The sequence below is a fragment of the Carcharhinus amblyrhynchos genome, chromosome 33, assembly GCF_965287045.1.
Source record: "Carcharhinus amblyrhynchos chromosome 33, sCarAmb.v2.hapA, whole genome shotgun sequence".
NCBI lineage: Eukaryota > Metazoa > Chordata > Chondrichthyes > Carcharhiniformes > Carcharhinidae > Carcharhinus > Carcharhinus amblyrhynchos.
Genome location: NC_137356.1, coordinates 1733341 through 1755638, shown reverse-complemented (window position 1 = coordinate 1755638; position 22298 = coordinate 1733341). Strand labels below are relative to the sequence as shown.

General features: G+C 50.7%; 1 protein-coding gene across 2 annotated transcripts in view; it reads left to right on the top strand.

Moving 5' to 3' along the window:
* Positions 1-22298, top strand: part of LOC145361040 (sphingosine 1-phosphate receptor 2-like) — a 56221-nt gene that overhangs the window by 7471 nt on the left and 26452 nt on the right. Inside the window, exon 2 of one of the 2 annotated variants that reach the window (XM_080216587.1) lies at positions 11003-11266. The gene's annotated coding sequence lies outside the window, so the exon portion shown is untranslated. Of the gene's footprint in view, positions 1-10981; positions 11267-22298 lie in introns of those variants that run through there. The other variant, XM_080216588.1, reaches the window with a different exon arrangement.

Genomic DNA, 22298 nt, shown 5'->3' with positions numbered 1-22298 from the left:
TGGTCCCAGGCGCAGAATAGCAGTTCAGGATTCATGGAGACATCCCTCACACACACACTCACTCACACACTCACCCACTCACCTGCTCACCCACACACACTCACCCGCTCACACACTCACCTGCTCACACACTCACACACTCACCCGCTCACACACTCATACACTCACCCGCTCACACACTCACACACTCACCCGCTCACACACACACCCGCTCACACACTCACACACTCACCCGCTCACACACTCACCCACTCACACACTCACACGCTCACCCACTCACACGCTCACCCACTCACACACTCACCCGCTCACCCACTCACACGCTCACCCACTCACACACTCACCCGCTCATACACTCACCCGCTCACCCGCTCACCCACTCACACACTCACCCGCTCACACACTCACACACTCACCCGCTCACACACTCACCCGCTCACCCGCTCACCCACTCACACACTCACCCGCTCATACACTCACCCGCTCACACACTCACCCGCTCACACACTCACACACTCACCCGCTCACACACTCACCCGGTCACACACTCACACACTCACCCGCTCACACACTCACACACTCACCCGCTCACACACTCACACACTCACCCGCTCACACACTCACCCGCTCACACACTCATACACTCACCCGCTCACACACTCACCCGCTCATACACTCACCCGCTCACACACTCACACACTCACCCGCTCATACACTCACCCGCTCACACACTCACCCGCTCACACACTCACCCGCTCACCCGCTCACCCGCTCACACACTCACACACTCACCCGCTCACACACTCACCCGCTCACACACTCACCCGCTCACACACTCACCCGCTCACCCGCTCACACACTCACCCGCTCACACACTCACACACTCACCCGCTCACACACTCACCCGCTCACACACTCACCCGCTCACACACTCACACACTCACCCGCTCACACACTCACCCGCTCACACACTCACACACTCACCCGCTCACACACTCACCCGCTCACCTGCTCACACACTCACCCGCTCACACACTCACCCGCTCACACACTCACACACTCACCCGCTCACACACTCACCCGCTCACACACTCACCCGCTCACACACTCACACACTCACCCGCTCACACACTCACCCGCTCACACACTCACACTCTCACCCGCTCACACACTCACCCGCTCACACACTCACACACTCACCCGCTCACACTCACACACTCACCCGCTCACACACTCACCCGCTCACACACTCACACACTCACCCACACACACTCACCCGCTCACACACTCACACACTCACCCACTCACCCGCTCACACACTCACCCGCTCACCCGCTCACACACTCACCCGCTCACACACTCACACACTCACCCGCTCACACACTCACCCGCACACCCGCTCACACACTCACCCGCTCACACACTCACCCGCTCACACACTCACACACTCACCCGCTCACACACTCACACACTCACCCACTCACCCGCTCACACACTCACCCGCTCACACACTCACCTGCTCACCCGCTCACACACTCACACACTCACCCGCTCACACACTCACCCGCTCACACACTCACCCACTCACCCGCTCACACACTCACCCGCTCACACACTCACCCGCTCACACACTCACCCGCTCACACACTCACCCGCTCACACACTCACACACTCACCCGCTCACACACTCACCCGCTCACACACTCACCCACTCACCCGCTCACACACTCACCCGCTCACACACTCACCCGCTCACACACTCACCCGCTCACACACTCACACACTCACCCACTCACCCGCTCACACACTCACCCACTCACACACTCACCCGCTCACCCACTCACACACTCACCCGCTCACACACCCATCCACTCACCCGCTCACACACCCATCCACTCACACACTCACCCGCTCACACACTCACCTGCTCACCCGCTCACACACTCACCCGCTCACACACTCACCCGCTCACCCGCTCACACACTCACCCGCTCACACTCACCCGCTCACACACTCACCCGCTCACACACTCACCCGCTCACACACTCACCCGCTCACACACTCACCTGCTCACCCGCTCTCACACTCACCCGCTCACACACTCACCCGCTCACACACTCACACACTCACCCACTCACACACTCACCCACTCACACACTCACCCGCTCACACACTCACCCGCTCACCCACTCACACACTCACCCACTCACACACTCACCCGCTCACACACTCACCCGCTCACACACTCACCTGCTCACCCGCTCACACACTCACCCGCTCACCCACTCACACACTCACCCACTCACACACTCACCCACTCACACACTCACCCGCTCACACACTCACCCGCTCACACACTCACCTGCTCACACACTCACCCGCTCACACACTCACCTGCTCACACACTCACCTGCTCACACACTCACACACTCACCCACTCACCCGCTCACACACTCACCCGCTCACACACTCACCCGCTCACACACTCACCTGCTCACCCGCTCACACACTCACCCGCTCACACACTCACCCGCTCACACACTCACACAGTCACCTGCTCACCCGCTCACACACTCACCCGCTCACACACTCACCCACTCACCCGCTCACACACTCACCCACTCACCTGCTCACCCGCTCACACACTCACCCGCTCACACAGTCACACACTCACCCGCTCACACACTCACCCGCTCACACACCCATCCACTCACCCGCTCACACACCCATCCACTCACCCGCTCACACACTCACCCGCTCACACACTCACCTGCTCACCCGCTCACACACTCACCCGCTCACCCGCTCACACACTCACCCGCTCACACACTCACCCGCTCACACACTCACCCACTCACACACTCACCCGCTCACACACTCACCTGCTCACCCGCTCACACACTCACCCGCTCACACACTCACCCGCTCACACACTCACACACTCACCCACTCACACACTCACCCGCTCACACACTCACCCGCTCACCCACTCACACACTCACCCACTCACACACTCACCCGCTCACCCGCTCACACACTCACCCGCTCACACACTCACCTGCTCACCCGCTCACACACTCACCCGCTCACCCACTCACACACTCACCCGCTCACACACTCACCCGCTCACACACTCACCCACTCACACACTCACCCGCTCACACACTCACCCACTCACACACTCACCCGCTCACACACTCACCCGCTCACACACTCACCCGCTCACACACTCACCTGCTCACACACTCACCTGCTCACACACTCACCTGCTCACCCGCTCACCCACTCACCCGCTCACACACTCACCCACTCACACACTCACCCGCTCACCCACTCACACACTCACCCGCTCACACACTCACCCACTCACCCGCTCACACACTCACCCACTCACACACTCACCCGCTCACCCGCTCACACACTCACCCACTCACACACTCACCCGCTCACCCGCTCACACACTCACCCACTCACACACTCACCCGCTCACACACTCACCCGCTCACACACTCACCCGCTCACACAGTCACCTGCTCACCCGCTCACACACTCACCTGCTCACCCGCTCACACACTCACCCACTCACACACTCACCCGCTCACCCACTCACCCACTCACACACTCACATACTCACCCACTCACACACTCACCCGCTCACACACTCACCCGCTCACCCACTCACCCACTCACACACTCACATACTCACCCACTCACACACTCACCTGCTCACCCGCTCACACACTCACCCGCTCACACACTCACCTGCTCACCCGCTCACACACTCACCCACTCACACACTCACCTGCTCACCCGCTCACACACTCACACACTCACCTGCTCACCCGCTCACACACTCACCCGCTCACACACTCACCTGCTCACCCGCTCACACACTCACACACTCACCTGCTCACCCGCTCACACACTCACACACTCACACACTCACCTGCTCACCCGCTCACACACTCACCCGCTCACACACTCACCTGCTCACACACTCACCTGCTCACACACTCACCTGCTCACCCGCTCACCCACTCACCCGCTCACACACTCACCCACTCACACACTCACCCGCTCACCCACTCACACACTCACCCGCTCACACACTCACCCACTCACCCGCTCACACACTCACCCACTCACACACTCACCCGCTCACCCGCTCACACACTCACCCACTCACACACTCACCCGCTCACCCGCTCACACACTCACCCACTCACACACTCACCCGCTCACACACTCACCCGCTCACACACTCACCCGCTCACACAGTCACCTGCTCACCCGCTCACACACTCACCTGCTCACCCGCTCACACACTCACCCACTCACACACTCACCCGCTCACCCACTCACCCACTCACACACTCACATACTCACCCACTCACACACTCACCCGCTCACACACTCACCCGCTCACCCACTCACCCACTCACACACTCACATACTCACCCACTCACACACTCACCTGCTCACCCGCTCACACACTCACCCGCTCACACACTCACCTGCTCACCCGCTCACACACTCACCCACTCACACACTCACCTGCTCACCCGCTCACACACTCACACACTCACACACTCACCTGCTCACCCGCTCACACACTCACCCACTCACACACTCACCTGCTCACCCGCTCACACACTCACACACTCACCTGCTCACCCGCTCACACACTCACACACTCACACACTCACCTGCTCACCCGCTCACACACTCACCCGCTCACACACTCACCCGCTCACACACTCACACACTCACCCGCTCACACACTCACCCGCTCACACACTCACACACTCACCCGCTCACACACTCACACACTCACCCGCTCACACACTCACCCGCTCACACACTCACCCGCTCACACACTCACCCGCTCACACACTCACCCGCTCACACACTCACCCGCTCACATACTCACCCACTCACACACCCATCCACTCACCCGCTACCCACTCACACACTCCCCCAGTCACACACTCCCCCTCACACGCTCCCCCACTCATACGCTCCCCCACTCACACGCTCACCCACTCACACTCACCCGCTCACACACTCACACTCACATGCTCCCCCACTCACACGCTCCCCCACTCACCCACTCACACACATTTAAATATTCCAATAAAGCTGTTTGCTTTTATTTTAAAAGTAATTTCATTTTCAGCATGAGGCCTCATGAAATGTGGCAGCTTAAAGGGGTTGGCTGTGTCTGTATCCATACAGTACTGCTTGTGGGCCAGGGCAGGTAGGAAAGTATTTTTCTAACAAAGTGCTCAGTAAATAGCTCTCCCCTCATCACCCTGATCATGTCTGTTGCTTCCAGCCCAACTACTGTATACATCCAGCAGAAGGTACTCTTCAGTTATGGGCAATAAAATGAAACAAACTTGCACCAACCATTAAATCAAAGAAAAAGGTTTAATAAAGAAACTTCATTATTCCAACACACACACACTCACCCACTCACACACTGGGCAGAGCTTTGCACTCTGAATGCTGGCTGCAGTGAGTAAACCAGCGCGTAGCTCCCCAGTGGCACAGCCGAGTTTTCTCTCCACATTCTCTGGCACTCTGTGCAAAGCAAATCTGAGGGCATAGTTTCTGCTGTCAGGCATGGTGGGCCTGATGAAGCCAGAAACACTGGCTTCACACAGTTCGAGCAGGATAACCTGATCTCCGATCAGCCTCTCCCTCCCAACAGTCACCAGGGACTTGGCACAAGTCAAGCGGCAATTCCCCCCTCCCACCCACCCGCCCCCCAACAAAAGCACTCGAGCAGCTCCCCCCTCCCCCCCAACAGATAATGGGAGCCACCCTCAACAAGGCTCCCCAGAGGCCCTGCCCCAACACTGCCGGGTTGGCACTGCAAAGTTGGCAGTATCGAAGGCAATGTCAGGTGGCACTGTGAGGATGTCAGGAGCAGTACCAGATTACTGACCCCGGGCATTTCCTTCTCCCCTCGAAGAGACATGCACCCCAATGAGTTTCCCCCAACTGCTTCCCATTTTTCATAGCTGTTGTGACCTTTGTCAGTATGTTGTCACGTCAGGGAGAGGGGAATTCCTTACCTGTGAGGAACATATGGGGGAGGAAAAGTCCTTTAACTACACTGACTGCAACTTGCTCCCAGAAGATTTCTTCATGAAGTGCCGCTGAGACAATGGTGTTTATCTTCCACTGAAAGGTTGGATGCTCAGTCCAGAGCCTCTTCCATGTGCTATCTGTAAGGCTGCCAGATCTTTGGCTAGTGCTCGCTCACAGTAACAGTACACTTCAGTCAGGCTGGTGTCCTCTTGGTAACGAGGGCATCCCTCACAATGCTCAGGACCAGCACCCAACCCAGTCACTGTGAACACCTGACCTCAGCACAGGGAGGCCAATGGCTAGACCTTAACCTGTGTATCTGCATCCAGAGACACCATTCCTGAGGATACTCGTAAGAGGAGCCCAGACATCAGGAGAAATGAGATTGTCCACATCTCCCTGATAGGATCCTGGTCAATGGGAATTCATAAGCTCCCATCAGCCAGCTGGGAGACAGACACTGGCAGCAGCTCTTTCTGAACCAATGCACTTTCCCCCATGCAAATCCCCATCATCCCCCTGCAAACACTCCCTTCCCCTGACACGAGCCATATCAGTGAGAGGGGTTGCTGCCAATAGCCAGTCAGGAAGGGACATCAGCTTGATGGGACATTATAATCCACCCTAATCCCTATCACTGATGAAGCAGGAGGCTGGCTATGAAGGTGTCCTGAACTCTCCAGCCCCTTCTGGCCATTGCCACTGCCTAATGGCCTTCCTGCACTCTCTCCAGAACCTTGTCTTTGTCATCCACCTTTGTCATCCATCTCTTCAACAGAGACGTGCCATTCATTCACCTCTTCCTCCCCCATTGAGTGCCTGGTTATGGAGGATGCAGCAGTAATGATAAAGAACAAAGAACAACCCAGCATGGGATCAGGCCCTTCGGCCCAACGAGCCCGCACCGCCGCATCACCCTACACCTATTCTACCCTGCGTGTCTACGAATGGAACCCCTAACTTAGCCAGATTCAGGGGAGAATAGTGTCAATTTGGTAAAACCAATCAGCCTAAGAGCACATCTTTGGGGTGCGTAACACTCTCTGGGGTCTATATTGCAGGGCTTACCGGACTGATCCAGGCACTGGAATCACATCCGCAACATTCCAATCGTCTCCTACACTAAAGCTAAAGTAGCAACATCAGCCTCCTTATATTGTGTCTCTGCTGCACTCTATGGCCTCTGCACAGGCATCATCAGCCACTTCCTCAAGGAGCCAACCCTGTAGCTGTTGTTCTCCCTCAAAACGTGAGGTATTTGAGAGTGGCTAAGGATGAAGCTGTCATGACATTCCCCGGAACTAGCACACAGCTGAAGGATGTGCATTGTGTTGTCACAGAGCAGCTGAACATTGAGGGAGAAGAAGGCCTTGTGGTTGATAAGCTGCATCTTGATGCCATGGGAATTGGAGAGCTCTGAGTTTGCAGTCAATGGCAGCCGGTACCTGTGGAAAGGCTGCTATGTGGAGCATTCCCATGGCCCTGGCTAGCCTGGTCCTGGTCCGAATGGAAAGCATTGTGAGCCTTTGTGAAGAGTGCATCTGCCTTAATGTAGTTCTGAGTGGAGGCCTGCGAGATGCTATAAAGGTCACCAATGGACACCTGAAAGGAGGTAGTTGTGTAATCATTGAGGGCAGCAGTGACTTTCAAAGCCACAGTTAGTAAATGCCCCAAGTCCCACACGCTGCTAACTCCTGGAGAAGGTCACACAGATGAACCATCAGGTTACTGGACTGGCCAAGTCTTCAACACAGGTTCTCGCTCTTCCCTCTCTAGGAAGGTCAGGTACTATCTGGAGACCTTCAGCCACTGAAAGTGCCTCCGAGCAGCTGCTCTCTAGAGCCCCTCCTGTGGCAGCAAGGTAGGCCTTGCCACCCCTTCCTCCTCAGAGTTCTGCTCCTGCATCTACACCTCCATTGGTAAATTCTCTCCTCTTCCACTGGCTTCATTTCTTGTCTCTCACACTACTCACGGCAAAGGGAGAAAGAGAGAGTGAACACTGAGGAATCCCCATGGGTTAATCGTCTGCTCATTCACCCCAGGGCATCATCTCAATGGTCAGTGACAACAGGCCATCACATTGAGAACAGAATGGTCAAGACCCTACACCACCCTTTCCCCCATCAGTCTGACCAAGTGACCACAGCGAGGGAGTCTCCTGAGCTCTCAGGTAAAGTACAGGCACCTGCCCCTAGGAGCATTGTGAGGCCCAGTGCACTGTCCTGTCAAGGGGTGGAAGAGTCCTGTAAAGATGCTACAGCTCCACCCCTGATGGAGCTCGGTGTGTATTCGCTGTTGTTATTTGTCAGGGAGGATGTATGTGTTAATCCTCTCAGCACAAGGTACCATGGCATTCACAGAACAGGGAGCTCGACGTAAGTGGGTAAAATTGGCTCAGCTATCAAAGTCAAGGAATGTTATAAACAGTTGGTCAATAATCCGGTTTATTTAATTAAGTTTAATTGGTTATTTGATTAATTGAAAACAGGAATGATCTGGTAGGCGAAGGCATGCTTAAAGATGCTACATCTCATTGTTAAAGTGATCTCACAAGCATACCTGCTACATCTTGCTGCATTCTTCAGGTCTTATCTATTTGACACCTACTGAACTTACCAGCCCAGGCTGCTCTCCCAGTTTCAGGGCCCTTCACATAAACCAGAGATGATCTGAAGAATCCTGCCTCAATATGCTGCAGCTTTAGAACTGGCTGTCTTGCCCTCTTGGTGATGAGTGCTTCCCACCATATCCAGAGGCCAAACCATTCCATCTTCAACCGAATAAACAAGTGTCTTCCTCACATCCATCCTGTCCTGCGCCGAATATCTATAACAACTCCCCCTGCTGCAGCCCCTAATCACCCCCCCGATACCCAGAACAACTCCCCCTGCTGCAGTCTCCAGTCCCGCCCCCGCCATCTCTGGGGTATAGGTTTGTTACTGATCTCTGGGGGGTGGGAGTGCTGTTACTGTTCTCTGGGGGAGTGGGGAAGGTGCTTGATGTTGTTTTGTGCTGTGTTACTGACCTCCAGGAAGATTTATTAAACCAAGAAGGTTTATTTTGTCAGTCAGTTGAGCAGTAATATCCTGCTGACCTTCTTATTTGTATTTTATTCGTTGTTTCAGTCTCTGAGCAGTTGCAGAGAAATTTAACACTTTTTTTAAGCAGTGAATTTGTCTATGTTTCCGCCTGTATAAATTGATGACAGAGGTGACGGCCTAGTGGTATTATTGCTGGACTATTAATCCAGAAACTCAGCTAATGTTCTGGGGACCCAGCAGATGGTGGAATTTGAATTCAACAAAAAATATCTGGAATTAGGAATGTACTGATGACCATGGAACCATTGTTGGAAAAACCCATCTGGTTCATTAATGTCCTTTAGGGAAGGAAATCTGCCATCCTTACTCGGTCTGGCTTACATGTGACTCCAGAGCCACAGCAATGTGGTTGACTCTCAACTGCCCTCCAAGGGCAACCAGGGATGGGTAATAAATGCTGGCCCAGCCAGCGACACCCATGTCCCACAAAAGAATTTTAAAATAAGATTAATTAAATCATTGCCATATTCTGTTTGGTCACCAGAAGCTGCGAAACTTTTAACTTTATGTCAATGCTGAGTGTATGCCGACAGGAGCTCTGAAATTTGAACCATCCCATCCCAGTAAACTGGACATGTCACTCCCTCTCCCAACTGGACAGAAGCTTTAATGGTCCCTAGGGAAGGAGTCCCCAGCACACAGTTACTGGAACAGAAGGGACATTGTGCCAGGGCTGATGGGGGACTCAATGTTTCCTCATGTGGCCCAGAGGAAACAAACAAAGAAAATGTTTCACGTACTTTCCAGCCAGGTCAGCCTCATAGGGAGTTTCGGATCATTCCCCTACACAGACAGGTTAAAACTGCAATCCTGTGAATTGCAGCAGAATTAACAGAGGGAAAAGTTATCAGTTTCCCACCAAAGCCACAAGGCTAAAATTTTCCTTTAAACTGACTTCTAGACTTTTGTCATTCAATAAAACGAAGATTCTGGGCTGCAAATTCAAATCCAATCTGGCTGATGTGATGTAAGGTTCATGCTCTCTTAAGGACCATGCATGAAATAAGCTCCAAGATTATTGATTCACTGCTGAGTGCAAGAATATGATCCTTCGGGCAAAGATGGTTCAACTGTAAATTAAATTGAAAATCTGATTTAAAGAGTCTGCAAAACCTTTGGGGTAAAATGGAAATGAATCACACAACTACAGAACAGAAAATTCATGTGGGTTTATGACAGTGTAGAGGGAGCTTTACTCTGTATCTAACCCCGTGCTGTACCTGTCCTGGGAGTGTTTGATGGGGGGACAGTCCAGAGGGAGCTTTACTCTATATCTAACCCCGTGCTGTAGTGTCCTGGGAGTGTTTGATGGGGACAGTGTAGAGGGAGCTTTACTCTGTATCTAACCCCGTGCTGTACCTGTCCTGGGAGTGTTTGATGGGGACAGTGTAGAGGGAGCTTTACTCTGTATCTAACCCCGTGCTGTACCTGTACTGGGAGTGTTTGATGGGAAAGATGTGGTTTGATGGGACAGTGCATTAGAAGAGAGTTAGGGTGGAGGATGTGGCAGAGCAGGCAGGGTGAAGTCTTGGGGGGGGGGGTGGAGGGCGGAGGGTAGGAGGAGGGAGAGATTTGGGAGAAGGGGGAGTGGGGGAGGGGGAGGGGCATTGGAGATGGAGGGCTGTGGGAGGAGTTGGAGGAATTGGAAAAGGGGCTGGTGATGTGGCTGCTCCAGCCCCCTCTGTCTCTCTCTTTCAGTATTGAATGTGAGTCAGGCAGTAAATCGTGCTGATTGCTATTAAGACTCCGGCAGTAATTATCCTCTATTCCGCACCCCCCCCCCCACCCCCCCCTCACCAAATCAGACCGGCTCCAGGCAAATCAGCACAGAATCCCGGACATACAAAAGACCAGGAGCTGCTGATCTGAAACAGACTCGAAACAAAGCCTTCAGCTGGGCTTGGATACCAGGAAAGGCTGGGCAACTTCCACAACTCAGAGACAGAGCGGCACAAGCTGCTTCGCGAGGGAGTGAAGGAGTGGGCGGTGAGTGAAGTTTCTGGTGAGCGATGAGGAGTTGGATGTGAGCACACACACACACACACAGACAGAGATCCGGATCGGTAACGGTAAGAAATTTCTGCTCTTTCTCAGTTTCCCTGCCAGTACCGCAGCTCTCGCCTTTTAATTCCAGGTTGGAAGCCGGGTTTCAGAAATGTTGAGCAGATGTAACATTTCTGAAACAGTTTCCAGTCACTGTGAAGGTTAGTGCTGGGGATTTACTGTAAATCTTTGATTCAGTTCAAACACTGGCTGATCCTTCAATACACTGTATTCTTGTAACTCCAGTTAGTCCCGCTAATGATTTCTGCCTTTCTCACCTTCCTCTGCTTCATTGTCTTCCAGGATTTTTTCCCTTGATTTGGATAGTTTGAGTTTAGAACTGGGCTGAGCTCTGCCTTTCAAGAAGGATCCAGGCTGGAGGAGAGATGGGGGTTGGGTTAAAATTAATGGGGATTTCAGATTGAAATGGAACAAGGATCTGGATGAGGTTAGCAGAAGAGGCCAGTGGAAGGGTGGATTCTGGCAGGAGTTAGTCCAGATCCACTCTGAAAGCTCCTCCCCAAACTCAGAATCATTTCTGAAACTCTCCTTCACATCTGTCTCAATATCTCTGTCACAGTGTGGTCATTTTGGAGGGATGCTTTATTATGTTAAAGCTGCTAGTTAAATTCAACTTGTTGCTAAACATTTTGGTTGCGAGTGTTCCCAGAGTCAGGAGTCTCAGCCACTCAGGTAGTGAGAGCTGAGCACTGGGATAACTCCAGTGACAAGGGAGGAAATCACAGGCTGCTGAAAGACCGACACAGCATTCAGTAGCAGGCGAGAGAGTGGCGAAATGGGCCAGTTATAGAAATGGAGGCTTTATTCTTGAAGGCTCTGCAGTGAAGGTGGAGTGAGGGGGAAACAGAGAGAGAGAAGACTGCGGACTGGAGCAGGCAAGGTGCACTGTGGAAGATAGAAGCAAAGCCAGCAGGTCAGTGAGGCAGCAGACATGTGAAGAAAGTCAAACATTTAATAAGATGCAGAAAAGTACAGATAACATCATCCACACTGCTCCCATACACACACACACACACACACACATATCATCCACACTGCTCCCATACACACACAATCATCCACACTGCTCCCATACACACACACACACACACATATCATCCACACTGCTCCCATACACACACACACACACACATCATCCACACTGCTCCCATACACACACAATCATCCACACTGCTCCCATACACACACACACACACACATCATCCACACTGCTCCCATACACACACAATCATCCACACTACTCCCATACACACACACACACACATCATCCACACTGCTCCCACACACACACACACACACATCATCCACACTGCTCCCATACACACACACACATCATCCACACTGCTCCCATACACACACACACACACATCATCCACACTGCTCCCACACACACACACACACATCATCCACACTGCTCCCATACACACACACACACATCATCCACACTGCTCCCACACACACACACAATCATCCACACTGCTCCCATACACACACACATCATCCACACTGCTCCCACACACACACACACACATCATCCACACTGCTCCCACACACACACATCATCCACACTGCTCCCATACACACACACACACACACACACATCGTCCACACTGCTCCCATATACACACACACACACATCATCCACACTGCTCCCACACACACACATCATCCACACTGCTCCCATACACACACACACACACACATCGTCCACACTGCTCCCATACACACACACACACACACACACACACATCATCCACACTGCTCACACACACACACACACATCATCCACACTGCTCCCATACACACACACACACATCATCCACACTGCTCCCACACACACACACACATCATCCACACTGCTCCCATACACACACACACACCATCCACACTGCTCCCATACACACACACACATCATCCACACTGCTCCCACACACACACACAATCATCCACACTGCTCCCATACACACACACATCATCCACACTGCTCCCACACACACACACACACATCATCCACACTGCTCCCACACACACACATCATCCACACTGCTCCCATACACACACACACACACACACACACATCATCCACACTGCTCCCATACACACACACACACACACACACACATCATCCACACTGCTCCCACACACACACACACACATCATCCACACTGCTCCCACACACACACATCATCCACACTGCTCCCATACACACACACACACACACATCGTCCACACTGCTCCCATACACACACACACACACACACACACACATCATCCACACTGCTCACACACACACACACACACATCATCCACACTGCTCCCATACACACACACACACATCATCCACACTGCTCCCACACACACACACACACATATCATCCACACTGCTCCCATACACACACACACACACATCATCCACACTGCTCCCATACACACACACACACCATCCACACTGCTCCCATACACACACACACATCATCCACACTGCTCCCATACACACACACACACACACACATCATCCACACTGCTCCCATCCACACACACACACACACCATCCACACACACACACACACATCATCCACACACACACACAGACACACATCATCCACACACACACATCATCCACACTGCTCCCATACACACACACACACACACATCATCCACACTGCTCCCATTCATGTTGCAACTGTACACAACTCTGGTGCGGCCGCACTTGGAGTACTGTGTGCAGTTCTGGTCCCCACATTACAGGAAGGATGTGGAGGCTTTGGAGAGGGTGCAGAGGAGGTTTACCAGGATGTTGTCTGGTATGGAGGGGAGGTCCTGTGAGGAGAGACTGAGGGATTTGGGGTTGTTTTCGCTAGAAAGAAGGCGGCTAAGAGGGGATCTTATTGAAACATATAAGATGATTAGAGGTTTAGATAGTGTGGATAGTGATAGCCTTTTTCCTCGGATGGAGAAAGCTAGCACGAGGGGGCATGGCTTTAAATTAAGGGGGGGGTAGTTATAGGACGGATGTCAGGGGTAGGTTCTTTAACCAGAGGGTGGTGAGGGATTGGAATGCCCTGCCTGCTGCAGTTGTAAATGCGCCTAGTTTGGGGGCGTTTAAGAGATCCGTGGATAGGTTTATGGACGAAAAGGGATTGGTTTAGATTAGTGGGTCATTGTTTTTTAACTGGTCGGCGCAACATTGTGGGCCAAAGGGCCTGTTCTGCGCTGTAATGTTCTATGTTCTATACACACACACACACACATCATCCACACTGCTCCCATACACACACACACACACACATCATCCACACTGCTCCCATACACACACACACACACACATCATCCACACTGCTCCCACACACACACACACATCATCCACACTGCTCCCATCCACACACACACACACACACACACACCATCCACACACACACACACACACCATCCACACACACACACACACATCATCTACACTGCCCCACACACACACACACTCATCATCCACACTGACACACACACACACACACACACACACACACACACACACACACACACACACACACACACACACACACACACACATCATCCACACTGACCCCAAAAACACACATCATCCACACTGGCCCCCCCCCCACACACACACACACACACACGCACATCACCCACACTGCCCCATACACACACACACACACATCATCCACACTGCCCCATACACACATGCACACATCATCCACATTGCCCCACACACACACACACACACTCATCATCCACACTGCCCCACACACACACACACACACATCCACACTGACCCCAAAAACACATCATCCACACTGACCCCAAAAACACACACACACACGCACATCACCCACACTGCCCCATACACACACACGCACATCACCCACACTGCCCCATACACACACACGCACATCACCCACACTGCCCCATACACACACACGCACATCACCCACACTGCCCCATACACACACACGCACATCACCCACACTGCCCCATACACATAAGAACATAAGAAATAGGAGCAGGAGTAGGCCATCTAGCCCTTCAAGCCTGCCCCGCCATTCAATAAGATCATGGCTGATCTGTCGTGGCTCAGTTCCACTTTCCCGCCCTCTCCCCATAACCCTTAATCCCCTTGCCTATCAAAAACCTATCAACCCACGTCTTAAATATATTTAGCGAGGCAGCCTCCACCACTTCAACGGGCAGAGAATTCCAGAGATTCACCACCCTTTGAGTGAAGAAGTTCCTCCTCAACTCTGTTCTAAACCGCACCCGTTTATCTTGAGGCTGTGCCCCCTAGTCCTACTGTCCTTTCTGAGCGGGAAGAGCCTCTCCACCTCTATCCTATCCATCCCATTCATCATCTTATATGTCTCAATGAGATCTCCCCTCATTCTTCTAAACTCTGACGAGTACAAGCCTAGTTTATTCAGCCTCTCCTCATAGTTCAACCCCCTCAACTCCAGTATCAGCCTGGTAAACCTCCTCTGCACTCCCTCCAAGGCCAAAATATCCTTGCGTAAGTGCGGCGACCAAAACTGCACACAGTACTCCAGCTGCGGCCTCACCAGTGCCCTGTACAGTTGCAGCAAGACCTCCCTCCTTTCATATTCAATCCCCCTCGCTATGAAGGCCAGCATCCCATTCGCCTTCCTGACCACCTGCTGCACCTATAGGCTGGGTTTTTGCGACTCATGCACAAGGACCCCGAGGTCCCTCTGCACCGTTGCATGCTGCAGTTTTTTGCCATGTAAGTAATAGTCCTTCCTACCATTATTCCTACCAAAGTGGACAACTTCACACTTGCTAACATTAAATTCCATTTGCCAGTTCCTGGCCCATTCGCCCAGCCTATCTAGATCCTTCTGCAGACTTTCCACACCCTCCGCATAATTTGCCGTTCCACCAATCTTGGTGTCATCAGCAAATTTCGACACCATACACTCGGTTCCCTCCTCCAGATCATCTATATAAATGGTAAATAGCTGAGGCCCATGCACACACACGCACATCACTCACTCTGCCCCCAGACACACGCACATCACCCACTCTGCCCCCAGACACACGCACATCACCCACACTGCCCCCAGACACACGCACATCACCCACACTGCCCCATACAGATTGTGCCTTACTATTGGTTGATAATGTTTGGAGATTAAGAGGTAGGCTGGGGTAATGGTGCCTCAGTAAAGGGTGGGAGGAATTGGGAATTTTCTAATCTATACTCAGTTGGGTCTACTAGTGTACACAGTCTCGAATTGGATATGGAGCAGCTGTCCCCCTTAGTTGAAGACTCAGTCACTAGGGGACATAGGTTCAAGGTGAGGGGTAGGAAGTTTAGGGGGAATGTGAGGAAAACTTTTTTTACCCAGAGGGTGGTGAGAATGCACTGCGTGGCAGGGTAGGAGAGGCCTCATATCCTTTAAAAAGTACCTGGATGAGCACTTGGTCCACTGCCCTGAATGTTATGATGTGTCAAGGGCTGGCAGATGGGACTAGGTGGGAGTTCAGGTGTTTCTAATGTTTCGTCGCAGATTTGATGGGCCAAAGGGCCTCTTCTATGCTGTATGATTCAATGCTATGCTATCTGTTGGTGCAGAGGAAGCTATCACGTTGTTTGCTAAGTGTTAATCAGGTTTATAGCATTGATTATAGAGAGCTGTCAGATTCAGAAAGTCTTCTGCACTTGTGTGGGAGGTAGATTCCCTCACCTCCCTAGCCCCACGCCAGATTGCTGCAAGTCATTTTCATCTCACCTTTCGGATGAGGTGATTTCTAGTCCAGTTCTTGTCTGATGGAATTCCGGAAATCAGCCTTCGCTGCCCCAAGGAGCACTATGTTCCAGGGGCCCAAACTGGGGTTTGAACTTAAGCTTCACATTGAGAGTATGGTTCCTCCCTAATGCATTTAATTGGAACCCATTGACTTTGGACACCATGGCCCAATGGTGGGAGCTTCTCACAGAGTGGGCCTGAGTGTCAGCAGGATTCTCATGTACACAGAACCTTGCACTATCATTGAAAGATGCTGTGGTTTCTAGGTTTTGCAGATAAAGTGTCACCAGTTTTCTATGTGGGGCAGTTTGTCAGCTACTTTTCAGTTCACTGGAGAATGGATGATCTCAGCAGCTGTTTTCATCAATCAGACAAACTACTGACCTTCCTGCCCTTTTTGGTTTCAGTGTCGTGCATTTTTACAATGAAATGACAAACTGAGCAGGAGTGACAGAGCAGGCTGACTGTAAGCTGACTGAGGTGTGCTCCAAAAAAGAGGAACTGAAAATGATGAAGTGGTTTTAAAGTTTATTTATTAGTGTCACAAGGTGGCTTACATTAACACTGCAATCAAGTTACTGTGAAAATCCCCCAGTCGCCACACTCCGGCACCTGTTCAGGTACACTGAGGGAGGATTTAGTCTAGCCAATCCACCCTAACCAGCATGTCTTTCAGACTCTGGGAGGAAACCAGAGGACCCAGAGGAAACCCACGCAGACACGGGGAGAATGTCTGTGCGGACTCAGCACAATGACCCAAGCTGGGAATCGAACCCAGATCCCTAGCATTGTAGGCAGCAGTATGAACCTCTTCCACTGTGCTGGTTTTCTGGGGTGGATATAGTGGAGACGCTTGTGGAGAAATATTCACCAATAAATCCAACAGGGAAATTCAGAGAGGTGAGAATGTGGAACTCACTACCTGAGGGAGCTTGAGACTAACAACAGAGATAAAAACATGGAAAATAGGAGGAAGAGGAGGCCATTTGGCCCTTTGAGCTTGTTCCGCCATCCATTATGATCATAGCTGATCATCCAATACAATAGCCTGACTTCCCTCGCTTCCCCGCTCCACCCCCCCACCCCCAATTTCTTTGGTTCCCTTCACCTCAAGTGCTACGTCTAACTGAGATACATTTAAGGGGGAAACTGAGTAAACACATGAGGGAGAAAGGAATAGAAGGATAGCTGGACAAGGTGTACTGAAGTAATAGAAACAGAAAATGCTGGATAAACTCAGCAGGTCCGGCAGCACCTGTGAAGACAGAAACACAGTTAATGTTTCCAATCTGTATGATCCTTCTGCAAAAAATAGAAGGGTCATACAGACTCTGTTTCTCTCTCCACAGATGCTGCCAGAACTGCTGCATTCATCCAGCATTTTCTGTTTTTATTTCAGATTTCCATGCATTGAACTAAAGCTGGAGGAGACTCATGTAGAGGGGGAATACCAATAGCCATTAGACTGAGTAAGAGATATAGAGATCAGAGTCTCTGAACTGATGAGCAACTCGGAAATAGGTTTTTCAAGTCACCTACAATCTCAAGGGACTGCCAAAGAAGTTATTACTCAGACACAGCCCCCAGAACTGGTCTGATGGTATTAAAGAGGTTGTCTATGCCACAGTGTGTCTGTCTGTCACACTGTCAGATCACTGTTAGCCACCTAGCTCTATGCCAAGCCCATCTATAGGCCTCTAGATGCCAGTGTATTCTACATGAATGTTTCTGATAGAAATCACAAAGCAAATCCCTGTGCACACTGCTCCCTCACACAGCCTGTAAAACTGACAACTTCCCTTTAATTCCTCACATCATTGCAGAAGTTCAAATTACATAGTTTTACCTCTGTAGCTTGATTTACCCCACACCATAACTCTGATATACCCCATATCTCTGATATATCCGTCGCTGTAACTCTGAAATACCCGTCAGCATAACTCTGCTATCCCTTCACCCCTCGCCGTAACTCCGATATACCCCACACCCTTCACTGTAACACACTCTGATATACCCCACACCCTTCACTGTAACACACTCTGATATACCCCACACCCTTCACTGTAACACACTCTGATATACCCCACACCCTTCACTGTAACACACTCTGATATACCCCACACCCCTCAGTGTAACACTCTCTGACATACCCCACACCCCTCAGTGTAACACTCTCTGACATACCCCACACCCCTCAGTGTAACACTCTCTGATATACCCCACACCCCTCAGTGTAACACTCTCTGATATACCCCACACCCCTCAGTGTAACACTCTCTGACATACCCCACACCCCTCAGTGTAACACTCTCTGATATACCCCACACCCCTCAGTGTAACACCCAGGTGGAACACCAGCACCTGGATGTTCCTGTTATTTCAATTCTAAAAGTCTGTTGATTAGATATAAATTATTCAGTCTCAAAGACACTCCATAGAGTGTAATTGTTGTGGTATTTCACTGAATATTTGATTGGAAGAGAATATTGAAGAAACAGTGGGCTAACTATTGTTGATGCAGCATACAGACAGATAGATTGCCTTCCTCAGAAGGTAGTCATGATGTGGAGATGCCAGCATTGGACTGGGGTAAACACAGTAAGAAGTCTCACAACACCAGGTTAAAATCCAACAGTTTATTTGATAGTAAATGCCACAAGCTTTTGGAATGCTGTTCCTTTATCAGGTGAGTGGAAGGTTCTGCTCACAGCCTTCCACTCACCTGATGAAGGAACAGCATTCCGAAAGCTTGTGCATTTACTACCAAATAAACTTGTTGGACTTTAATCTGGTGTTGTGAGACTTCTTCCTCAAAAGGGCCAGTATAGAGTGGCTCATGTTTCTCAGGTGGTCTGGAGCCATTCTGGTCTTTATTTCCAGCCTGTCTCTAACATTGCAGACCAACAGATATCTAAAACATTCACATTTTTGCAAATTTAGATAAGGGTTTAGAACCTGAATTCATTTGGTTTAGGCCGCTACATCCTCTTGATGAGCTAGCCTAGCCCCCGTGCCCAGGCTCCCAGCTTCTGAGTACTGTTCCAGGACACTGTCACTGACCCTTCCCCAAGTGTCATATGATTGGATGGTGGTGCCGTAAAGAAATTGATTTATCGCCTGTCATAATCACAGATAATTTCAAAATGCTTTACAGAAGATGATGTGCATTATAATTTTAAAAATAATCTTTTCATATCATTAAATTTACTCATGGAACATGAGTTACTGTCATTCTGCAGCAACCTTTTACTGTTCTAGTTTATAGTCAGTGCGAAAGTGGAAGTTGTGAGAAGGCAGTGTGTCTGGCTCCATGTCACAGGCTGTATGTATTTATAAAACTAGCTAATCACAAGCTGAGCACTCTGCATGACAGAGTTTCCTTAAAAGCTGTGCAGATTTGTGTCACCCTTATGAATGTGCCCGTGTCAGATATGTATATGTGTACTCACTCACATGGCTATTTGTGCATGGATATGAAGAAATTTCACAAATATGGGACTGGCAAGAACCAAACTACTAACGCAGTGAAATATACAGAATATTGGTATTTATAAAATGGACAGGAAAGGAGAAAATTGAAGTTAAATTCTAAACTATTCTCAGTAATAACATGAATTATGGCACAGTGGTTGGCATTGCTGCCTCATAGCTCCAGGAACCCGGATTCGATTCCTGGCTTGGATCAGTGCCTGTGTGGAGTCTGCACATTCTCCCCATGTCTGCATGGGTTTCCTCCAGATGCTCTGGTTTCCTCCCACAGTCTGAAAGACGTGCTGGTTAGGATGCACTGGCCGTGCTAAATTCTCCCGCAGTGTACCCAAACAGGTGCCAGAGTCTGGCAACGAGGAGATTTTCACAGTAACTTCTTTGCAGTGTTAATGTAAGCCTACTTGTGACTAATAAATAAACTTAAATTTATGAATTACAGAGCTCCACTAACAGTCCTATATTTACAGACATAATCTGCAGGATCACTATCTGTGGACAGAAGACCAACTACCACTCTAACACATCAGCTTAGAATAACATAGCAAATCACTCTGTATCCTTAACAAATGAGTCAATGGTTGTCAAATCAATGTCTCGATTTGAGGATGGTGTCTATTCAGTATGGTGTGGGTCCTCGTGACTGAACAGGCCAGTTCTCCACCCATGGACCTTTGGGCACAGAGAGCACAATGTCCCACCAGGTAGTGGGATCCGGAGAGCAGGATTCATATCCTTTTCTTTCCTTCTCTTCCATCTCTCTGCCTCATCATTGAGGTGTAGAGGCTCAAAGCGTGAAGCAGTTTGATGGGTAGGTTTTCACCATTCTGAATGGTTGAAAGCAATCTCCTTCCAATCATTAACATCAGTGCTGCCACACTGTGAGGAGATGGTCAGAGTGTCTATGAAGCATCTTCTTTGTCCTCCCTGGAACACTGGCCTTTTGAGAGAACAGGACCTGGCTGGAGAGACCACTCCCCGCCATCTAGACAGTCTCCAGTCCATCATGGTTGATTTTCCAGGAGTTTTTGCCTGACTGCTTGAAGATCTGACTTCAAGAAGGACATTAGTGTTTGTTCAATGGTCCTCCCATTGACCCTGGAGAATGTGATGGAGACTTTACTGGAATTTCTCTCTTCCGAGGTTAACTGTCTGAACAAGCCTGGAAATAATCCCACTTCCTTTATTTCAACCACATAATTGGCGATGAATTTCTGCAGGGAAGTGGTGTGTGAGCTGCAGAGGTCTGAGTCAACATTCTTTACTCTCTGTGGAGACAGTAGTTGGGTCTTGTTCCTGAGTAGTAACTGTTCACACTGCAGGTTGGGGCATCTGTATCCAGGCAAACTCTCTCTTACGCAGCTTTGCCAATGCCAGATCAGTGAGTACCTGATCTAATGGTGTCCACGCTTGACATCTGCTCCAGCCAATTCCTTCTCCACATTAAATTCCTTGTTGGTGTTTCTGTTTGCAGAAATTCCATCAATCTCACTTTCCTGCTTTTGATCACTTGGTCAGATTCCTGGTTTGAATTAGTGGTGCCTTATGTGCAGGTTTCTTAGATCTTCAGTCGAGTTGGTGTTTGGGGGCGGGGGGATGCGAGTGCAATGACAACATTCAGATTCTGTATAAAGTGGCTTTGTTTGAACAATTTCCTGTTCAGCATCACTCAGTGACATCTTGCCTCAGTTACCTTCACCTCTGCACGTTGTCATTAGCAAATCAGCCCGGAATGCATTCAGTGTTTAGTTTGAATGCTAGAACAAACGGC